Here is a 19,739-nt window from a genome sequence, read left to right on the forward strand (position 1 = left end):
AAGCTTAGGTGGCCAGCCACTAGAATATTAAAAAGGATTTTATTAAAATTATTTCTTATGTGGATATCATGATTTTAAAAGAGAGTTTAAAAATTAAAAATTTCCTTTTATAGCTTTCTACAAAAGATTAAGAGAAGAGATTAATCTCTTTCCTTATTTGTAGTTTAAAAGGATGGTTTTAATTTTTGGTAAAAACTTTCCTAATTTGTAAATCATCTACATGTTTAAAAGAGACTTTAAAATTTGAAATCTTTCCTTATTTGTTGATTAAAGGAGGATTTTAAATTTTAAGAAAACTTTCCTTTTTAACCATGTTCATGATTTAAAAGAGAGTTTAAAATTAAATATTCTCTTTTATAAGTTTCTACAAAAGATTAAGAAAAGATTTGATATCTTTCCTTATTTGTAGATTAAAAGGGTTTTTAATTTATAGAGATAACTTTCTTTTTATCCACATGTTTAAAAGAAAGATTTTAATTTATTAAATTTCCTTTTTATAAACCAATCATGAAGGGATAAAATTATTGGAGAAATTTTTATAAATTTCCGGAAGCAAATAAGGAAGTTTTAATTGGTGTTTAAAATTTTATTTGCTTGGAGATTTTATTTGTTATGGCCGGCCATTGTAATTTGAAAAGAGAAAATTGTTTTAATTAAATAAATTTTCCTTTTCAATGGCAAAAGAATTAAGGAAGTTTTTATTAAATTTTCCTTATTTGCCAAGACCAAGGATTATAAAAGAAGGGGGTAGAGGAGGCTTCAAGAAGAAGGACTCTATTCTATTTTTCTCCCTCTTTTCCTTGGTGTGGTGGCCGACCCTTCCCTTTCTATTCTCTCCTCTTGTTGTGGCCGAAATCTATCATCTCTTGGAGCTTGGAGGATGTGGCCGGATCAAGGAAGGAGAAGAAGGAGAGAAAGCATGCATCCCTTGGAGCTTGGTTGGTGGAAAATTCTTCATCCTTTGGAAGTTCTTGTGCTTGGCCGAAACTTGAAGGAAGAAGGTGCCTAGGTGGTTCTCATCTTGGAATATCGTTGCCCACATAACGTCCAAGGTTAGAAGAGGAATACGGTAGAAGATCAAGAGGTCTTTCTAAAAGGTATAACTAGTAATTTTTCTTTCCGCATCATACTAGTTATTTTTGGAAATAATACTAAATACAAGAGGCATACGATTCTAGTGTTTCAAATTTGTTTTCGATATAATGTTCTTTTGTTTTTCTTTTCCTTGTGATTTGATTATTCTTTTCGGTTGACCTAAAGTTATTTTAGGAAATTAAATATTAGCTTTCCTTAAAAAGTTTTGTCTAGTCGGTGGTGGTTGCTCCCATATCCAAGAAGGTCATGTGCCTCGCCACGTCAGTACTGGGAACCAATTTTGGAAATTAATATTTAATGGAATTAATAACTTAGGTGATTTGGATCAAACGTGTTAAGTTCCGCAGGAGATCCAAGTCAAAACCTAAAAGAACAAATAGATTAAGTTTTGGATCAAACGTGTTAAGTTCCGCAGGCGATCCAAAATTTAATTTAAAAGAACACATGGTAGCTAGGAAAAGGTTCAGACCTTTGTACAAAATTTTTGTATAGTGGAACCTCTAGGTTTTTCGAGTAGCAACCAACAATTATCTTTAGTGAATTGATCAAATAGAAACTATCTTAATGGACTAATCATATTGGACTTAATAAATATTAGATCCCCAAGAATCAAATCCACTATCTTAATGGATATTATCAAGGCTATAATCCAAGGGGAGCCAATAAAAAGACCATCTTCATTATCAGATAGATTTGTTTGATATTTAATTTACCATTTTCATTATTTATGCTTAGATTAGGATAGATAAAGATGTAGGCTTGATCAACACATGATTAGTTAGACCAAGGGTTCTCAGCAAAAAATTTAAATATTTAATTTCTTTAAAAGACTTTGTCTAGAAGTGTTTGTTGCTCTAATACCCAAGAAGGTCTCGTACCTTGCCATAGCTTAGAAGTCGATTATTGAAATAGATATTTAACTGACTAACTATCAAACCTTAGTTTAACTTAAATGTAAATTAATCCTTATATTTTAAGTTAAGTTGAAGATAAAATTAAGCATCTTGCAAAACCTATAAGGTTTCCTATTTGAAAATCTAGAAAAGGGTGAGATGGATTCAAGTTAAAATTGAGAATTAGTATAAATCAAATCATGTCAAACTCAAATCAAACCTAAATCTAATCTGATCAAACTTAAATCAAACTCAGACCAAAATCAAATAAAATCTGATCAAACTTAAATCAAACTCAAATCTGATTAAACTCAAATCAAAATATGATCAAACTCAAATCAAACTTAGATCAAACTTAAATCAAATATGATCAAACTTAAATCAAATCTGATCAAAACTTAAATAAATCAAGTTAAACTCAAATCAAACTCTAATTAAACTCAAATCAAATCTGACCAAACTTAAATCAAATAAAGTCAAACTCAAATCAAATTGATATTTTTCATAAAAATATAAAATTAGGAAATTCACAGAATATTACAGAACTGATATTTTTCATAAAAATACAAATAAAACTAGTACAAGACTTCGCACGTGGCTCTAATACCACTGTTGGAATTTTCGGACCACAAAAACCGCTTTTTCGCATTGCGGAAACCCCGATTCCCATGCCACCGGATCCGTGCGAAGTAAAATAAAACAAAATTTTACGAGTACGAGTTTCTTACATCTAGATCTACACTAGAACTACATGGTTAAGAGATTTACCCTTGATGCGGTGCCCTTCGCAATCCAGCTCGTCCAAAGGTTCGCCAGATCTCGAGATCGTCAAGTGTACGATCCTCTATGCGTATCCACATGAACAAACTAGGTGGAGAAGACCAAACAAAGGTGTGCTAGCACCTTAGGTTGTTCGGCCAAGGAGGAGGAGAGGGAGAGGAGAATGAGAGCAAGGAAGAAGATGAGAGTTACTTTGCTTGAATGAAAATTAATCCATCCATTCAACCATAAGTGGCCGGCCACTATTGGAGTTGTAACCTCCATTCTCATTTAATGTGGCCATTAAAGAGGAGATTTGTAACCTCCATGAGGTGGCACACACATGTGCTAAACATGATGATGTGTAACACCATTATTAGCCACTTAATGCCAACTCACAAATGAGGTGGCAAATGGTCAAGTCAAACTTGACCTTTCATATTCCTTCTCAAGTCAAGTCAAACTTGACCAAATCTCTCTCATGGTTGATCTAATTTAACCATTTAATTCATACCAACTTAATATAATGAATCTAGTTTATTTAATTAAATTGATTCAATGAGTCATAATCTAAATTAGACTCATTGAACACATGAATCAACTTGAGTCCAACTCAATTAGTTCAATTAGGATTACTCTTAATCCAATTTGATTCATCACATGAATCTAATCCTCTTGGTTCATCATATGAACCTAATCTCCATCTAATTGTCCTTTGTGTGTGACCCTATAGGTTCTTGTAACGTTGACAATGCTCCTAAACTCATTTAGAAGCATAAGTAATGAGCGGTATCTAGCAATACATCATTACTACCCAAGTTATAAGAATGTTGAGATCCAACATCACCTTGTGACTACTAATTGTGACTCTTCACAATATATGACATTGTCCTTCTATCCTAGACATCTATATGGATCAATGTGAGGCATAGACCGTGCCATCCTCTAATCAATCTAAATCTTTAATCCCAAGTAGACTCACTCGATCAAATGAGCTCAATATCTCATATTGACACATTTGGGCATGACCATGCACTTAGTGGTCTCACTCTATCAAGAATATCAATGTCACTCCCGTCATATAGGTGGGATAGATCCCATCTACATCACTCACATCCCTTTGCATAATTTGTTACATACCCAGTAGTCACCTTTATAGTCCACCCAGTTACGGGTGACGTTTGATGAAGCCAAAGTACATAACTCCTTATGTAGGGATCCATGGTGATTTCAGGTCCAAGGAATAATAGTCATACTAATAGCCACATGAGAAAGTATATGACACTTATATAACAATCCATGATACTTTCTCATGGCGGGTCATTCAGTATACATTCTCCAATGCATACCCATGTGTCAACTTGATATCTCTATATCCATGACTTGTGAGATCAAGTCATCGAGTTGACCTACATGCTAGTATTATTACATTAACATTATCCCTGAATGTTAATACTCGACTAGGAATGATTAAGAGTAGTGTTCCCTATATCATCTCACTATCGATTCAACCAATCGATTGATATAGGTAAGAATCTTCTACTCAAGGACGCTATTATACTTAGTTTATTTGATACCAATACAAGTAAGCATAATAACCAAAAAACCAAATGCCTTTATATATAAGAATATGATACAATGAGTCCATACAACAATCATCAAATGATTGGCTCTAGGGCTCTAACTAACAATCTCCCACTAGAACTAGTGCCAATCAGTGTAGGCTCTAAGGCCTAATGACCTAGTGTGACTATCATGCTTTCTCTGTGCTAAAGACTTGGTCAAGGGATCTGCGATATTAGCCTCTGTAGGTACTCTGCAAATCTTCACATCTCCTCTATCGATAATCTCTCGAATGAGATGGAAGCACCGTAGTATGTGTTTGGTCCGCTGGTGTGAGCGAGGTTCCTTAGCCTGTGCTATAGCTCCATTATTGTCACAATAGAGCTCAATAGGGTCAGCGATACTAGGAACCACCCCAAGTTCAGTGATGAACTTGTGGATCCAAACTGCCTCCTTTACTGCTTCTAATGCAGCAATGTACTCGACCTCTGTTGTAGAATCAGCGACTGTGTCCTGCTTAGAACTCTTCCAGCTCACAACACCACCATTTATGCAAAACACGAACCCTGACTGCCATCGATAATCATCCTGGTTGGTCTGGAAGCTAGCATCACTATAACCCTTTACAGCTAGCTCGTCATCGCCTCCATATATCAAGAAATATTCTTTAGTCCTTCTCAGGTACTTAAGAATATTCTTGACCACTATCCAGTGACTCTCACCTGGATCTGACTGGTATCTGTTCGTCATGCTCAAAGCATACGATACATCAGGTCGAGTACATAGCATGGCGTACATGATAGATCCTATGGCTGAGGCATAAGGGATATGATCCATGCGGTCTCTCTCCTCTCTAGAAGAGGGACCTTGAGTCTTCGAAAGACTCACGCCATGTGACATCGGCAGAAAACCCTTCTTGGAGTTCTGCATGGAAAACCGTAGGAGTACCTTGTCAATATATGTACTCTGACTTAGGCCAAGAAATCTCTTAGATCTATCTCTATAGATCTGTATGCCTAGAATGCGAGATGCTTCACCTAAGTCCTTCATTGAGAAACAACTCCCTTGCCAGGTCTTGATAGACTGAAGCAAAGGGATGTCACCCCCAATAAGTAGTATGTCATCCACATACAATATAAGGAAGATAACTGTGTTCCCTACAACCTTCTTGTAGACACAAGGCTCATCTTCATTCTTGATGAAACCAAACTGTTTGATCGCATCATCGAATCAAAGATTCCAGCTCCGAGAAGCTTGCTTTAGTCCATAAATGGACCTATGCAGCTTGCATACTCTGCTAGTATGCTGTGGATCTACAAAACTCTCAGGTTGTGTCATGTACACATCCTCGAGTAGGTTTCCATTCAGAAACGCAATTTTGACATCCATCTACCATATCTCATAGTCATGGTATGCTGCAATAGCATGCATGATCCGAATGAACTTAAACATCGCTACTGGAGAAAGAATTTCATCATAGTCAATAGCATGAATTTGCTTGAATCCTTTAGCTACCAAGCAACCCTTATAGATAAGTCCATCCATGTCAGTCTTTCTCTTAAAGACCCACTTACACCCAATGGGTTTTACCCCTTCAGGTGGATCAACCAAAGTCCATACTTGGTTGGTGTACATGGATTCCATCTCGGATCTCATAGCCTCTAGCCATTTCTCGGAATCTGGTCTCATCACAGCTTCCTGATAGGTGGTAGGCTTATCCTCTATGAGCACAACGCCATCATGGTCAGACAAGAGAAATGTGTATCTCTCAGGCTGATGACGTACCCTATCAGACCTGCGAAGAGGTATGTCTACTTGAACTGGTTGTTGTTCCTCAACTCCTTGCGGAACAACATCATCCACAACACTTTGTGGTTCCAGTTCAACTTCCATCGAGGCTTCAGTGCAATTGTTCGCATCTTGAACTTCTTCAAGATCGAACGTACTCCCACTAGTCTTTATAGAAACAAAATCTCTTTCTAGAAATACCTCAGTCTTTGCCACAACTACCTTGTGCTGACTGGGAATGTAGAAGTAATATCTCTTAGTTTCCTTGGGGTATCCAATGAAATAACACTTATCAGATTTGGGTCCCAGTTTGTCTAAGACTTGACGTCTTACGTAAGTCTCACAACCCCAAATCCTCATAAAAGACTCCTGGGCATCTCTCCCAGTCTATATCCTATATGGTGTCTTTATCACGGCCTTGGATGGAACTCGGTTGAGTATAAAAGCTGCTGTGTCTAGAGTATAGCCCCAAAGAAATGTAGGAAGATCTGTGTGACTCATCATAGACCGCACTGTTAGCTAGAGCCCAAGAGCCAATCATTTGATGATTGTATTTTGGACTTGTTGTATCATATTCTATATAAGTAAAGGCATTTAATTTTTGGTTATTATGCTTACTTGTATTGGTGCCAAATAAACTAAGTATAATAACGTCCTTGAGTAGACGGTTCTCACCTATATCAATCGGTTAGTTGAACCGATAGTGAGATGATATAGAGAACACTACTCTTAATCATTCCTAGTCGAGTATTAACATTCAGGGACAATGTTAATGCAATAAGACTAGCATGTAGGTCAACTCGATGACTTGATCTCACAAGTTATGGATATGGAGATATCAAGTTGACACATGGGTATGCATTGGAGAATGTATACTGAATGACCCGCCATGAGAAAGTATCATGGATCGTTATATGAGTGTCATATACTTTCTCATGTGACTATTAGTATGACTATTGGTCCTTAGACCTGAAGTCACCATGGTTCCCTACATAAGGAGTTATGTACTTTAGTTTCGTTAAACGTCACCCGTAACAGGGTGGACTATAAAGACGATTACTGGATATGTAATGAATTATGCAGAGGGATGTGAGTGATGTAGATGGGATCTATCTCTCCTATATGACGGGAGTGATATCGGTATTCTTCATAGAGTGAGACCACTAAGTGCATGGTCATGCCCAAATGAGTCAATATGAGATATTGAGCTCATTTGATCGAGTGAGTCTACTTGGAGTTCAAGATTTAGATTGATTAGAGGATGACACGGTCTATGCCTCACATTGATCAATCTAGATGTCTAGGATAGAAGGACACTTGTCATATATTGTGAGGAGTCACAATTAGTAGTCACAAGGTGATGTTGGATCACAACATTCTTGTAACTTAGGTAGCAATGATGTATTGCTAGATGCCGCTCATTTCTTATGTTTCTAAAGGAGTTTAGAAACATTTCCAACGTTACAAGAACCTATTGGGTCACACACAAAGAACAAGTGGATGGAGATTGAGTGCATATGATGAACCAATTAGATTAGGTTCATATGATGCACCAAAGATTGGATTCAAATTAGACTTATTGGGTTAGACTCAATTAGATTCAATTGTTGAATGAGTCTAATTTAAATTTGATTCATTGAGTCAATTTATATTAATGAATTGAGATTCATTAATATTGACTTGAATCAAAGGTTGGATTTAACTCAACAAGGAAGAGAATTGGTCAATTTTGACTTGACCAAATGGAAGTTGAAACATCAAGTTTGACTTGATGTATTGCCACATCATGAAGGTTGACTAATCCTACATGGCATGACTAACCTTGCCACATCATCTCCACCTCATAATGGTGTGCCACCTCATGGAGGTTACACATCTTATACCACTTAATGTGGCCGGCCACATTAAATGAGGGGGTTACATTGTGTGGCCGACCACACTAATGTTGGTGGGGGTTTTTTGTTTTGTGGTATTGATGAGTATTATGGATTCCATCTTCTTCCTTGTGTTCTTCCTCCTTCCTTGCTGTGGTTGCCGAGAGTTCTAAGCAAGGAGAAGGTGGGTGAGTTGAGTTCCAAGAGAAAGGGTGAAGTGAAGGTCACAAAGGAGGGTACCTAGAGGAGTATGTGAGATTCTTTTTCTTTCTCTCCTTTCTCCCCTTTTAAATCCTACCCGAGAGCCCTAGAAAGTGCTAGCACACTTGTGGTGCTCTTCTTCTCCATATTTGAGTGTTAGAGAACACTTCTTGTTCGTGTAGATATCACTAGAGAGTTGTCTACGTTGACAACTTCGAGATCCGGCGTACCGTTGGACGAGCGGGATTTGCGAGGGCACGCTTCAAAGGTATAAAATGTTTTTCCTTTGTAGATCTACTGTAGATCATAGTTTGAAACTCGTACTCATATTTTCGAAAGTTTTCTTCGCACGGATCCAATGGCTAAGGGGTTTCGGGGTTTCCGCGACGCGAAAAAGCGATTTTCGCGGCCCGAAAACCCCAACAGTGGTATCAGAGCCACGTACGAAGCTTGTACGAGTTTAGTTTTTGTTTTTATGACAAAAATTCAGTTCTGTGATATTCTGTAATTTTATGGTTTTTAGAGTTTTTATGGGTATTTTTCTCGTAGAAGCGAAGCACAAGTGTTTCGGCACTTGTAGGCTTCGACTACCGAGAAGAATTTTCCAAAACGGCAAAGTTTCGCCCCAAAATTTTTGTGACAGTGAGCTTCGGCGCTATTAGATCGCAAAGGAACCCTCGCGATGGTTAGATTGTGGGTAGGGGCGCTGCCCCTGGCCCCGCAAGGGGATTCGTTCAGCGATTGCGCCCGAAAACGCTAAACGGGACCGCCGGGAAAAATTTACTTATAAAATTGTAAAAATTATAAAAAAAATTACAGAAAATCATGAAAATATATAATTTTGAATTATATATTAATTTTGTGATATTCATGGCCCAAAAAAACCCAATGTGATTGGATTTGTGTTGTAATTCATAATACGGCCTGCGTGCCGTCATGTGATGTGTGTGCTGTATTTTGATTCGCGACCTGCGCGTCGTGCCTTCTATTTTATTCTTGTTGTAAATTAGATTTAGACTCGAATGTAACTCGAGTTTCTAAAATTGTAATGTACAAAATTGGAGCGGTGGAAGATCCACTCGAGACGGAGTTACGAGGAAGGCGCGAGCAACACAAGGTGGTCAAAAGGAAGGAGCTTGAGAAGCTATTGACCTTAGGTTGACCATCCGATCTTCTCATTGGCTTGAGAAGATCGTAGTAGGGCCATGACATAATCACAAAATTATTTGATTAATTATTTAATTAATTGTTTTGTGTGTATGTGAAGCATGCTAGTTAATTAAGTAATTAATTAGTGCCTTACGATTAGATTAGATCTAAGTCGTGCACATGATGCCCCCTTCGATTAGATTAGATCTATCGAGTATATGATACGCATCATCGCTTAGATTAGATCTAAATCACGTCAACTCGTAATGCCTATCATGTCGTGATACCTTCCACTACCTCGATCGCATGTTATTGTTGAATCTGCCAAAGCAGAGCAACACATACTATCTTGGTAGGGTACGGAGGGACAATCTTGGTCCCGTCTATCAACGCATGGGTGAGTACAGCTCAATTAGATTGAGTATTCATAGTTAACTCGGTTGGATCGAGTATAACTATAGGCATTCTTCCAACGGTTGTAAAGATAGGTCAAAATCACATATATATTAACTCTCGGACGTATTAGCCAAAGCTAACTCGAGTTTTAATATAAATGCGGATATTGATCCTATAAACAAGAGTTGCATAGAGATGTAATTGGTAATCGTTACCTATCGATCATACTAAGTCTTGGGCGTATTAGCCAAAGCTAACTCAAGGGTTAGTATGATGTGGATCTTGTCCCACATGAATTATAGAATTCAGTGGGAGCATCATTTAGTTAAAGGCCTAATTAAATGATTAAGAATATGATATTTATTTCTGCATTTATTTCTGTTGTAGATTACCATGACGTCGAATACGAACACCTTCTCTCTGCGATCTATCCTTAAGAAGGACAAGCTCAACGGAGCAAATTTCCTGGACTGGTACAGGAACCTGAGAATAGTTCTTACCCAAGAACGTAAACTGTACGTTCTGGAGCAGCCCATTCCGGAGGCTCCTCCTGCCACTGCCACATGAGCAGACCGAGATGCTTACAAGAAGCATCAAGATGACGCATTAGATGTGTCCTGTCTTATGCTCGCGACCATGAACTCTGAGCTTTAGAAGCAACATGAGTTGATGGGCGCTTACGATATGGTTGAACATCTTTGTCACCTATATCAAGGACAAGCAAGGCACTAGAAGAGGAACTCCAAAGAATACCTGGAAGATCTTACGAAGAAGAGAAATAAGATTTCTACTTCAGGTATATATGTTATAGAAGTCAACCTTTCTATTTCTTCATCGTGGGTATTAGATACCGGATGTGCTTCGCACATTTGTACTAATGTACAAGCGCTGAGAAATAGCAGGGCATTGACGAAGGGTGAGATAGACCTACGAGTAGGCAATGGAGCACAGGTTGCTGCTATTGCTGTAGGAACTTACCATCTATCTCTGCCCTCTGGGCTTGTACTAGAATTAGATGATTGTTTTTATATGCCTGCTTTAACTAAGAACATTATATCTGTTTCTTGTTTAGACAAGAAAGGTTTTTCGTTTATAATAAAGAACAAATGTTGTTCCGTCTATTTAAACGAAATGTTCTATTGTAGTGCACCTCTGATAAATGGACTCTATATTCTAGACCTTGAGAGCCCTATCTATAACATAAATACCAAAAGGTTCAAGTCAAATGACCTGAACCAAACTTATCTCTGGCACTGTCGCTTAGGTCATATAAATGACAAAGCGCTTATCCCAGCTCCATAAGGATGGTTTGCTGGACTCATTTGATTTTGAATCATATGAGATATGCGAGTCATGCCTACTGGGCAAGATGACCAAGACTCCCTTTAGTGGGCACAGTGAGAGAGCGACTGACTTGTTAGGACTTATACATAGTGATGTATGTGACCCTTTCAATGTCGCTGCTAGAGGTGGTTATAGGTACTTCATTACATTTACTGATGACTTCAGTAGATATGGTTATGTGTACTTGATGACACATAAGTTTGAATCCTTTGAAAAGTTCAAAGAATTCAAGAATGAAGTACAGAACCAGCTTGGCAAGAGTATTAAGATACTTCGAACCGATCGAGGTGGAGAATACCTTAGCCATGAGTTTCGTGACTACCTAGCTGAGTGTGGGATTCTATCTCAACTCACTCCTCCTGGAACACCATAGTGATATGGTGTATCCGAAAGGAGGAATCGTACCCTATTAGATATGGTACGATCGATGATGAGTCACACAGATCTTCCGACATACCTTTGGGGCTATGCTCTAGACACGGTAGCTTTTATACTCAACCGAGTTCTATCAAAGGCCGTGATAAAGACACCATATAGGATATGGACTGGGAGAGATGCCCAGGTGTCTTTCATGAGGATTTGGGGTTGTGAAGCTTACGTTCGATGTCAAGTCTCAGACAAATTAGGACCCAAATCCGACAAGTGCTACTTTATTGGATATCCCAAGGAAATTAAGGGATATTACTTCTACAGTCCCAGTCAGCACAAGGTAGTTGTGGCAAAGACTGGGGTCTTTCTAGAAAGACTAGTGGGAGAGCGTTCAATCTTGAAGAAGTTCAAGATGCGAACAATAGCACTGATGCCTCGATGGAAATTGAACTGGAACCACAAAGTGTTGTGAATGATGATGTTCCACAAAGAGTTGAGGAACAACAACCAGTTCAAGTAGACTTACCTCTTCGCAGGTCTGATAGGGTACGTCGTCAGCCTGAGAGATACTCATTTCTCTTGTCTGACCATGATGACGTTATGCTCATAGAGGATGAGCCTACCACCTATCAGGAAGCTGTGATGAGACCAGATTCTGAGAAATGGCTAGAAGCCATGAGATCCGAGATGGAATCCATGTACACCAACCAAGTATGGACTTTGGTTGATCCACCTGAAGGGGTAAAACCCATTGGGTGCAAGTGGGTCTTTAAAAGAAAGACTGACATGGATGGACTTATCTATAAGGGTCGCTTGGTAGCTAAAGGTTTCAAGCAGATTCATGGTATTGACTATGATGAGACCTTTCCTCCAGTAGCGATGTTTAAGTCCATTCGGATCATGCTTGCTATTGCAGCCTACCATGACTATGAGATATGGCAGATGGATGTCAAAATCGCGTTTCTGAATGAAAACCTACTCGAGGATGTGTACATGACACAACCTGAGGGTTTTGTAGATCCACAGCATACTAGCAGAGTATGCAAGCTGCATAGGTCCATTTATGAACTAAAGCAAGCTTCTCCGAGCTAGAATCTTCGATTCGATGATGCAATCAAACAGTTTGGTTTCATCAAGAACGAAGATGAGCCTTGTGTCTACAAGAAGGTTGTAGGGGACATAGTTGTCTTCCTCATATTGTATGTGGATGACATACTACTCATTGGGAAGGACATCCCTATGCTTCAGTCTGTCAAGACTTGGCTAGGGAATTACTTCTCAATGAAGGACTTAGGTGAGGCATCCCGCATTCTAGGGATACAGATTTATAGAGATAGATCTAAGAGATTGCTTGGCCTAAGTCAGAGTACATACATTGACAAGGTACTCCTTCAGTTTGCCTTGCAGAACTCCAAGAAGGGATTTTTGCCGATGTCACATGGCGTGAGTCTTTCGAAGACTCAAGGTCCCTCTTCTAGAGAGGAGAGAGACCGCATGGATCAGATCCCTTATGCCTCAGCCATAGGATCGATCATGTACGACATGCTATGTACTCGACCTGATGTCTCGTATGCTTTGAGCATGACGAGCAGATACCAGTCAGATCCAGGTGAAAGTCACTGGATAGGGGTCAAGAATATTCTTAAGTACTTAAGAAGGACTAAAGAATATTTCTTGATATATGGAGGCGATTATGAGTTAACTGTAAAGGGTTACAGTGATGCTAGCTTCCAGACCGACCAGGATGATTATCGATCACAGTCAAGGTTCGTGTTTTGCATAAATGGTGGTGCTGTGAGCTGGAAGAGTTCGAAGCAGGACACAGTAGATGATTCTACGACCGAGGCCGAGTATATTGCTGCATCAGAGGCAGCAAAGGAGGCAGTTTGGATTTGCAAGTTCGTCACTGAACTTGGGGCGGTTCCTAGCATTGCTGACCCTATTGAGCTCTATTGTGACAACAATGGAGCTATAGCACAGGCGAAGGAACCTTGCTCACACCAGCGGACCAAACACATACTACGACGCTTCCATCTCATTCGAGAGATCATCGAGAGAGGAGATGTGAAGATTTGCAGAGTACCTACAGAGGCTAACATCGCAGATCCCTTAACCCAGGCTTTGGCACAGAGGAAGCATGATGGTCACACAAGGTCATTTGGGCTTAGAGCCTACACTGATTGGCACTAGTGCTAGTGGGAGATTGTTAGCTAGAGCCCTAGAGCCAATCATTTGATAATTGTATTTTGGACTTGTTGTATCATATTTTATATACATAAAGGCATTTGGTTTTTGGTTATTATACTTAATTGTATTGGTGCCAAATAAACTAAGTATAATAACGTCCTTGAGTAAACGGTTCTCACCTATATCAATCGGTTAGTTGAACCGATAGTGAGATGATATAGGGAACACTACTCTTAATCATTCCTAGTCGAGTATTAACATTCAGGGACAATGTTAATGCAATAATACTAGCATGTAGGTCAACTCGATGACTTGATCTCACAAGTTATGGATATGGAGATATCAAGTTGATACATGGGTATGCATCGGAGAATGTATACTGAATGACCCGCCATGAGAAAGTATCATGGATCGTTATATGAGTGTCATATACTTTCTCATGTGACTATTAGTATGACTATTGGTCCTTAGACCTGAAGTCACCATGGTTCCCTACATAAGGAGTTATGTACTTTAGTTTCGTCAAACGTCACCCGTAACATTGTAGACTATAAAGGCGATTACTGGGTATGTGATGAATTATGCAGAGGGATGTGAATGATGAAGATGGGATCTATCCCTCCCATATGACGGGAGTGATATCGGTATTCTTGATAGAGTGAGACCACTAAGTGCATGACCATGCCAAAATGAGTCAATATGAGATAATGAGCTCATTTGATCGAGTGAGTCTACTTGTAGTTCAAGATTTAGATTGATTAGAGGATGACACGGCCTATGCCTCGCATTGATCAATCTAGATGTCTAAGATAGAAGGACACTTGTCATATATTGTGAGGAGTCACAATTAGTAGTCACAAGGTGATGTTGGATCTCAACATTCTTGTAACTTGGGTAGCAATGATGTATTGCTAGATGCCGCTCATTGCTTATGTTTCTAAAGGAGTTTAGAAACATTGCCAACGTTACAAGAACCTATTGGGTCACACACAAAGAACAAGTGGATGGAGATTGGGTTCATATGATGAACCAATTGGATTAGGTTCATATGATGCACCAAAGATTGGATTCAAATTAGACTTATTGGGTTAGACTCAATTAGATTCAATTGTTGAATGAGTCTAATTTAAATTTGATTCATTGAGTCAATTTATATTAATGAATTGAGATTCATTAATATTGACTTGAATCAAAGGTTGGATTTAACTCAACAAAGAAGAGAATTGGTCAATTTTGACTTGACCAAATGGAAGTTGAAACATCAAGTTTGACTTGATGTATTGCCACATCATGAAGGTTGACTCATCCTACATGGCATGACTAACCTTGCCACATTATCTCCACCTCATAATGGTGTGCCACCTCATGGAGGTTACAAATCTTATACCACTTAATGTGGTCGGCCACATTAAATGAGGGGGTTACATTGTGTGGCCGACCACACTAATGTTGGTGGGGGTTTTTTGTTTTGTGGTATTGATGAGTATTATGGATTCCATCTTCTTCCTTGTGTTCTTCCTCCTTCCTTGCTGTGGTTGCCGAGAGTTCTAAGCAAGGAGAAGGTGGGTGAGTTGAGTTCCAAGAGAAAGGGTGAAGTGAAGGTCACAAAGGAGGGTACCTAGAGGAGTATGTGAGATTCTTTTTCTTTCTCTCCTTTCTCCCCTTAAATCCTACCCGAGAGCCCTAGAAAGTGCTAGCACACTTGTGGTGCTCTTCTTCTCCATTTTTGAGTGTTTGAACACTTCTTGTTCGTGTGGATATCACTAGAGAGTTGTCTACGTTGACAACTTCGAGATCCGACGTACCATTGGACGAGCGGGATTTGCTAGGGCACGCTTCAAAGGTATAAAATGGTTTTCCTTTGTAGATCTACTGTAGATCATAATTTGAAACTCGTAGTCGTATTTTCGAAAGTTTTCTTCGCACAGATCCAATGGCTAAGAGGTTTCGGGGTTTCCGCGACGTGAAAAAGCGGTTTTCGCGACCCGAAAAACCCAACACGTACCATATCTAATAGGGTACGATTCCTCCTTTCGGTACACCATTCCACTGTGGTGTTCCAGGAGGAGTGAGTTGGGATAGGATCCCACACTCAGCTAGATAGTCACGAAACTCATGGCTAAGGTATTCACCACCTCGATCTGATCAAAGTATCTTAATACTCTTGCCAAGCTGGTTTTGTACTTCATTCTTGAATTCTTTGAACTTTTTAAAGGATTCAGACTTATGTGTCATCAAGTACACATAACCATATCTACTGAAGTCATCAGTAAATGTAATGAAGTACCTATAACCACCTCTAGCAGCGACATTGAAAGGGCCACATACATCACTATGTATAAGTCCTAACAAGTCAGTCGCTCTCTCACTGTGCCCACTAAAGGGAGTCTTGGTCATCTTGCCCAGTAGGCATGACTCGCATGTCTCATATGATTCAAAATCAAATGAGTCCAGCAAACCATCTTTATGGAGCTGGGATAAGCGCTTGTGATTTATATGACCTAAGCGACAGTACCAGAGATAGGTTTGGTTCATGTCATTTGACTTGAACCTCTTGGTACTTATGTTATAGATAGAGCTTTCAAGGTCTAGAATGTAGAGTTCGTTCATCAGAGGTGCACTACAATATAACATATCTTTTAAATAAACAAAACAACATTTGTCCTTTATTATAAACGAGAAACCTTTCTTGTCCAAACAAGAAACTGAAATTATGTTCTTAGTTAAAGCAGGCACATAACAACATTCATCTAATTCGAATACAAGCCCAGAGGGCAGAGATAGATGATTTGTTCCTACAACAACAGCAGCAACCTGTGCTCCATTGCCTACTCGTAGGTCCACCTCGCCCTTCGTCAATGCCCTGCTATTTCTCAGTGCCTGCACATTAGTACAAATGTGAGAAGCACATCCGGTATCTAATACCCATGATGAAGAAATAGATAGATTGACTTCTATAACATATATACCTGAAGTGGAAGTCTCACTTCGCTTCTTCTTAAGATCTTCTAGGTACACCTTGTAGTTCCTCTTTCAATGCCCGGTCTGACCGCAGTGGAAGCAGGTAGCATCCTTGTCGACCCCTCCTTTAGGCTTTAGTGCCTTACCTTTGCCCTTGGCTTGGGACTTTCCCTTGCCTTTATGTTTCTGAACCATCAGAACAGAGTTGGGCTTAACCTTCTTAAGGTTGAGCTCAGCAGTTCTTAACATGCTAAGTAGCTCGGGCAGTGGCTTGTCAATTTCATTCATGTTGTAGTTCATGACGAATTGACTGTAGCTATCTGGCAAGGACTGCAAGATCAGGTTAGTGGCCAGCTCTTAGCCAAGTGGGAACCCCAACCTCTGTAGGTTCTCTATGTACCCAATCATCTTGAGCACATATGGACCTACGGGAGCCCCGTCTGACATCTTGCACTGAAATAGTGCCTTAGAGATCTCGAATCTCTCGTGCCTCGCTTGTCCTTGATACAGTTGACGAAGATGTTCAACCATATCGTAAGCACCCATCAACTCGTGTTACTTCTGAAGGTCAGAGTTCATGGTCGCGAGCATTAGACAGGACACATCTAATGCGTCATCTTAATGCTTCTTGTAAGCATCTCGGTCAGCTCGTGTGGCAATGGCAGGAGGAGCCTCCGGAATGGGCTGCTCCAGAACGTACAGTTTACGTTCTTGGGTGAGAACTATTCTCAGATTCCTATACCAGTCCAGGAAATTTTCTCCGTTGAGTTTGTCCTTATCAAGGACAGAACGTAGAGAGAGGGTGCTCGTGTTTGACATGACAATCTACAATAAAAAAATGTAGAAAATAAATATCATATTCTTTTAATCATTTAATTAGGCCTTTAACTAAATGATACTCCCACTGAATTCTATAATTCAAGTGGGACAAGATCCACATCATACTATGCCTTGAGTTAGCTTTGGCTAAATCGCCCAAGACTTAGTATGATCGGTAGGTAACAATTTACCAATTACATCTCTATGCAACTTTTGTTTATAGGATCAAGATCCGCATTTATATTAAAACTCGAGTTAGCTTTGGCTAATATGCCCAAGAGTTAATATAAATGTGATTTTGACCTATCTACCAACCATTGGAAAATGCCTATAGTTAAACTCGATCCAATTGAGTTAACAAGTTACTCAATCTAATTGAGTTGTACTCACCCATGCGTTGATAGGCGGGACCAAAATTGTCCCTCCGTACCCTACCAAGATAATATGTGTTGCTCTACTTTGGCAGATTCAACAACACATGTGATCGAGGTATTGATAGGTATCACGGCATGGTAGGCATTTGAGATGACATGATTGAGATCTAATCTAATCGATAGGGTGCATCTTGTACACGATTTAGATCTAATCTAATCGTTAAGGCGCTAATTAATTACTATACTAGCATGCATCACATATACACACACAAGCAATTAATTAAATTATTTGTGATTAGTCATGGCCCTACTATGATCTTCTCAAGCCAATGAGAAGATCGGATGGTCAACCTAGGGTCAACAGCTTCTCAAGCTCCTCCCTTTGACCACCTTGTGTTGCTCGCGCCCTTCTCGTAACTCCGTCTCGAGTGGACCTTCCACCGCTCCATTTTGTACATTACAATGATGAAACTCAAGTTACATTCGAGTCTAAATTAATTTATAACAAGAATAAAAGAGAGGCACGACGCGCAGGTCGCGTATCAAGTACAACATGCGCAAACACACAAAATGGCACGTGGGCCATATTATGAATTACAACACAATTTTTTCCAATCCAATTGGGTCTTTTGGGCCATGACTATCACAAAATAATACATAATTCTAAATTATGTAATTTCTTTAATTTTCTATAATTTTTACTACTATTTTTACAATTTTTATGAGTAAAAATTTCCGGCGGTCCCGTTTAGCGTTTTTCAAGCGCAATCGCGGAATGAATCCCCTTGCGGGGTCAGGGGAAGCGCCCCTTCCCATGATATAAGCATCATGAGTGTCCCTAATTGATCCTACAGCGCCTTAGTCCGCTGTCCCAAAAAGATTTGGGGCGAAACCTTACCGTTTTGAAAAAAATCTTCTCGGTAGCCGAATCCTACAAGTGTCTAAACACTTGCGCTTCGCTTCTACGAGAAAAATACCAATAAAAATTATAAAAATAGGGAATTCACAGAATATTACAGAACTGATATTTTTAATAAAAATACAAATTAAATTGGTACAAGACTTAGCACGTGGCTCTGATACCACTGTTGGGATTTTCGGACCGCAAAAACCGCCTTTTCGCGTTGTGGAAACCCCGATTCCCATGCCACCGGATCCGTGCGAAGTAAAATAAAACAAAATTTTATGAGTACGAGTTTCCTACATCTAGATCTAAACTAGAACTACATGGTTAAGAGATTTACCCTTGATGCGATGCCCTTCGCAATCCCGCTCGTCCAAAGGTTCGCCGGATCTCGAGATAATCAAGTGTACGATCCTCTATGCGTATCCACACGAACAAACTAGGTGGAGAAGACCAAACAAAGGTGTGCTAGAACCTTAGGTTGTTCGGCCAAGGAGGAGGAGAGGGAGAGGAGAATGAGAGCAAGGAAGAAGATGAGAGTTACTTTGCTTGAATGAAAATTAATCCATCCATTCAACCATAAGTGGCCGACCACTATTGGAGTTGTAACCTCCATTCTCATTTAATGTGGCCATTAAATAGGAGATTTGTAACCTCCATGAGGTGGCACACACATGTGCTAAACATGATGATGTGTAACACCATTATTGGCCACTTAATGCCAACTCACAAATGAGGTGGCAAATGGTCAAGTCAAACTTGACCTTTCATCTTCCTTCTCAAGTCAAGTCAAACTTGACGAAATCTCTCTCATGGTTGATCTAATCTAACCATTTGATTCAAACCAACTTAATATATTGAATCTAATTCATTTAATTAAATTGATTCAATGAGTCATAATCTAAATTAGACTCATTGAACACATGAATCAACTTGAGTCCAAAAACAATTAGTTCAATTAGGATTACTATTAATCCAATTTGATTCATCACATGAATCTAAACCACTTGGTTCATCATATGAACCTAATCTCCATCTAATTGTCCTTTGTGTGTTATCCTAT

This window comes from Zingiber officinale, chromosome 1A, assembly GCF_018446385.1.
Source record: "Zingiber officinale cultivar Zhangliang chromosome 1A, Zo_v1.1, whole genome shotgun sequence".
NCBI lineage: Eukaryota > Viridiplantae > Streptophyta > Magnoliopsida > Zingiberales > Zingiberaceae > Zingiber > Zingiber officinale.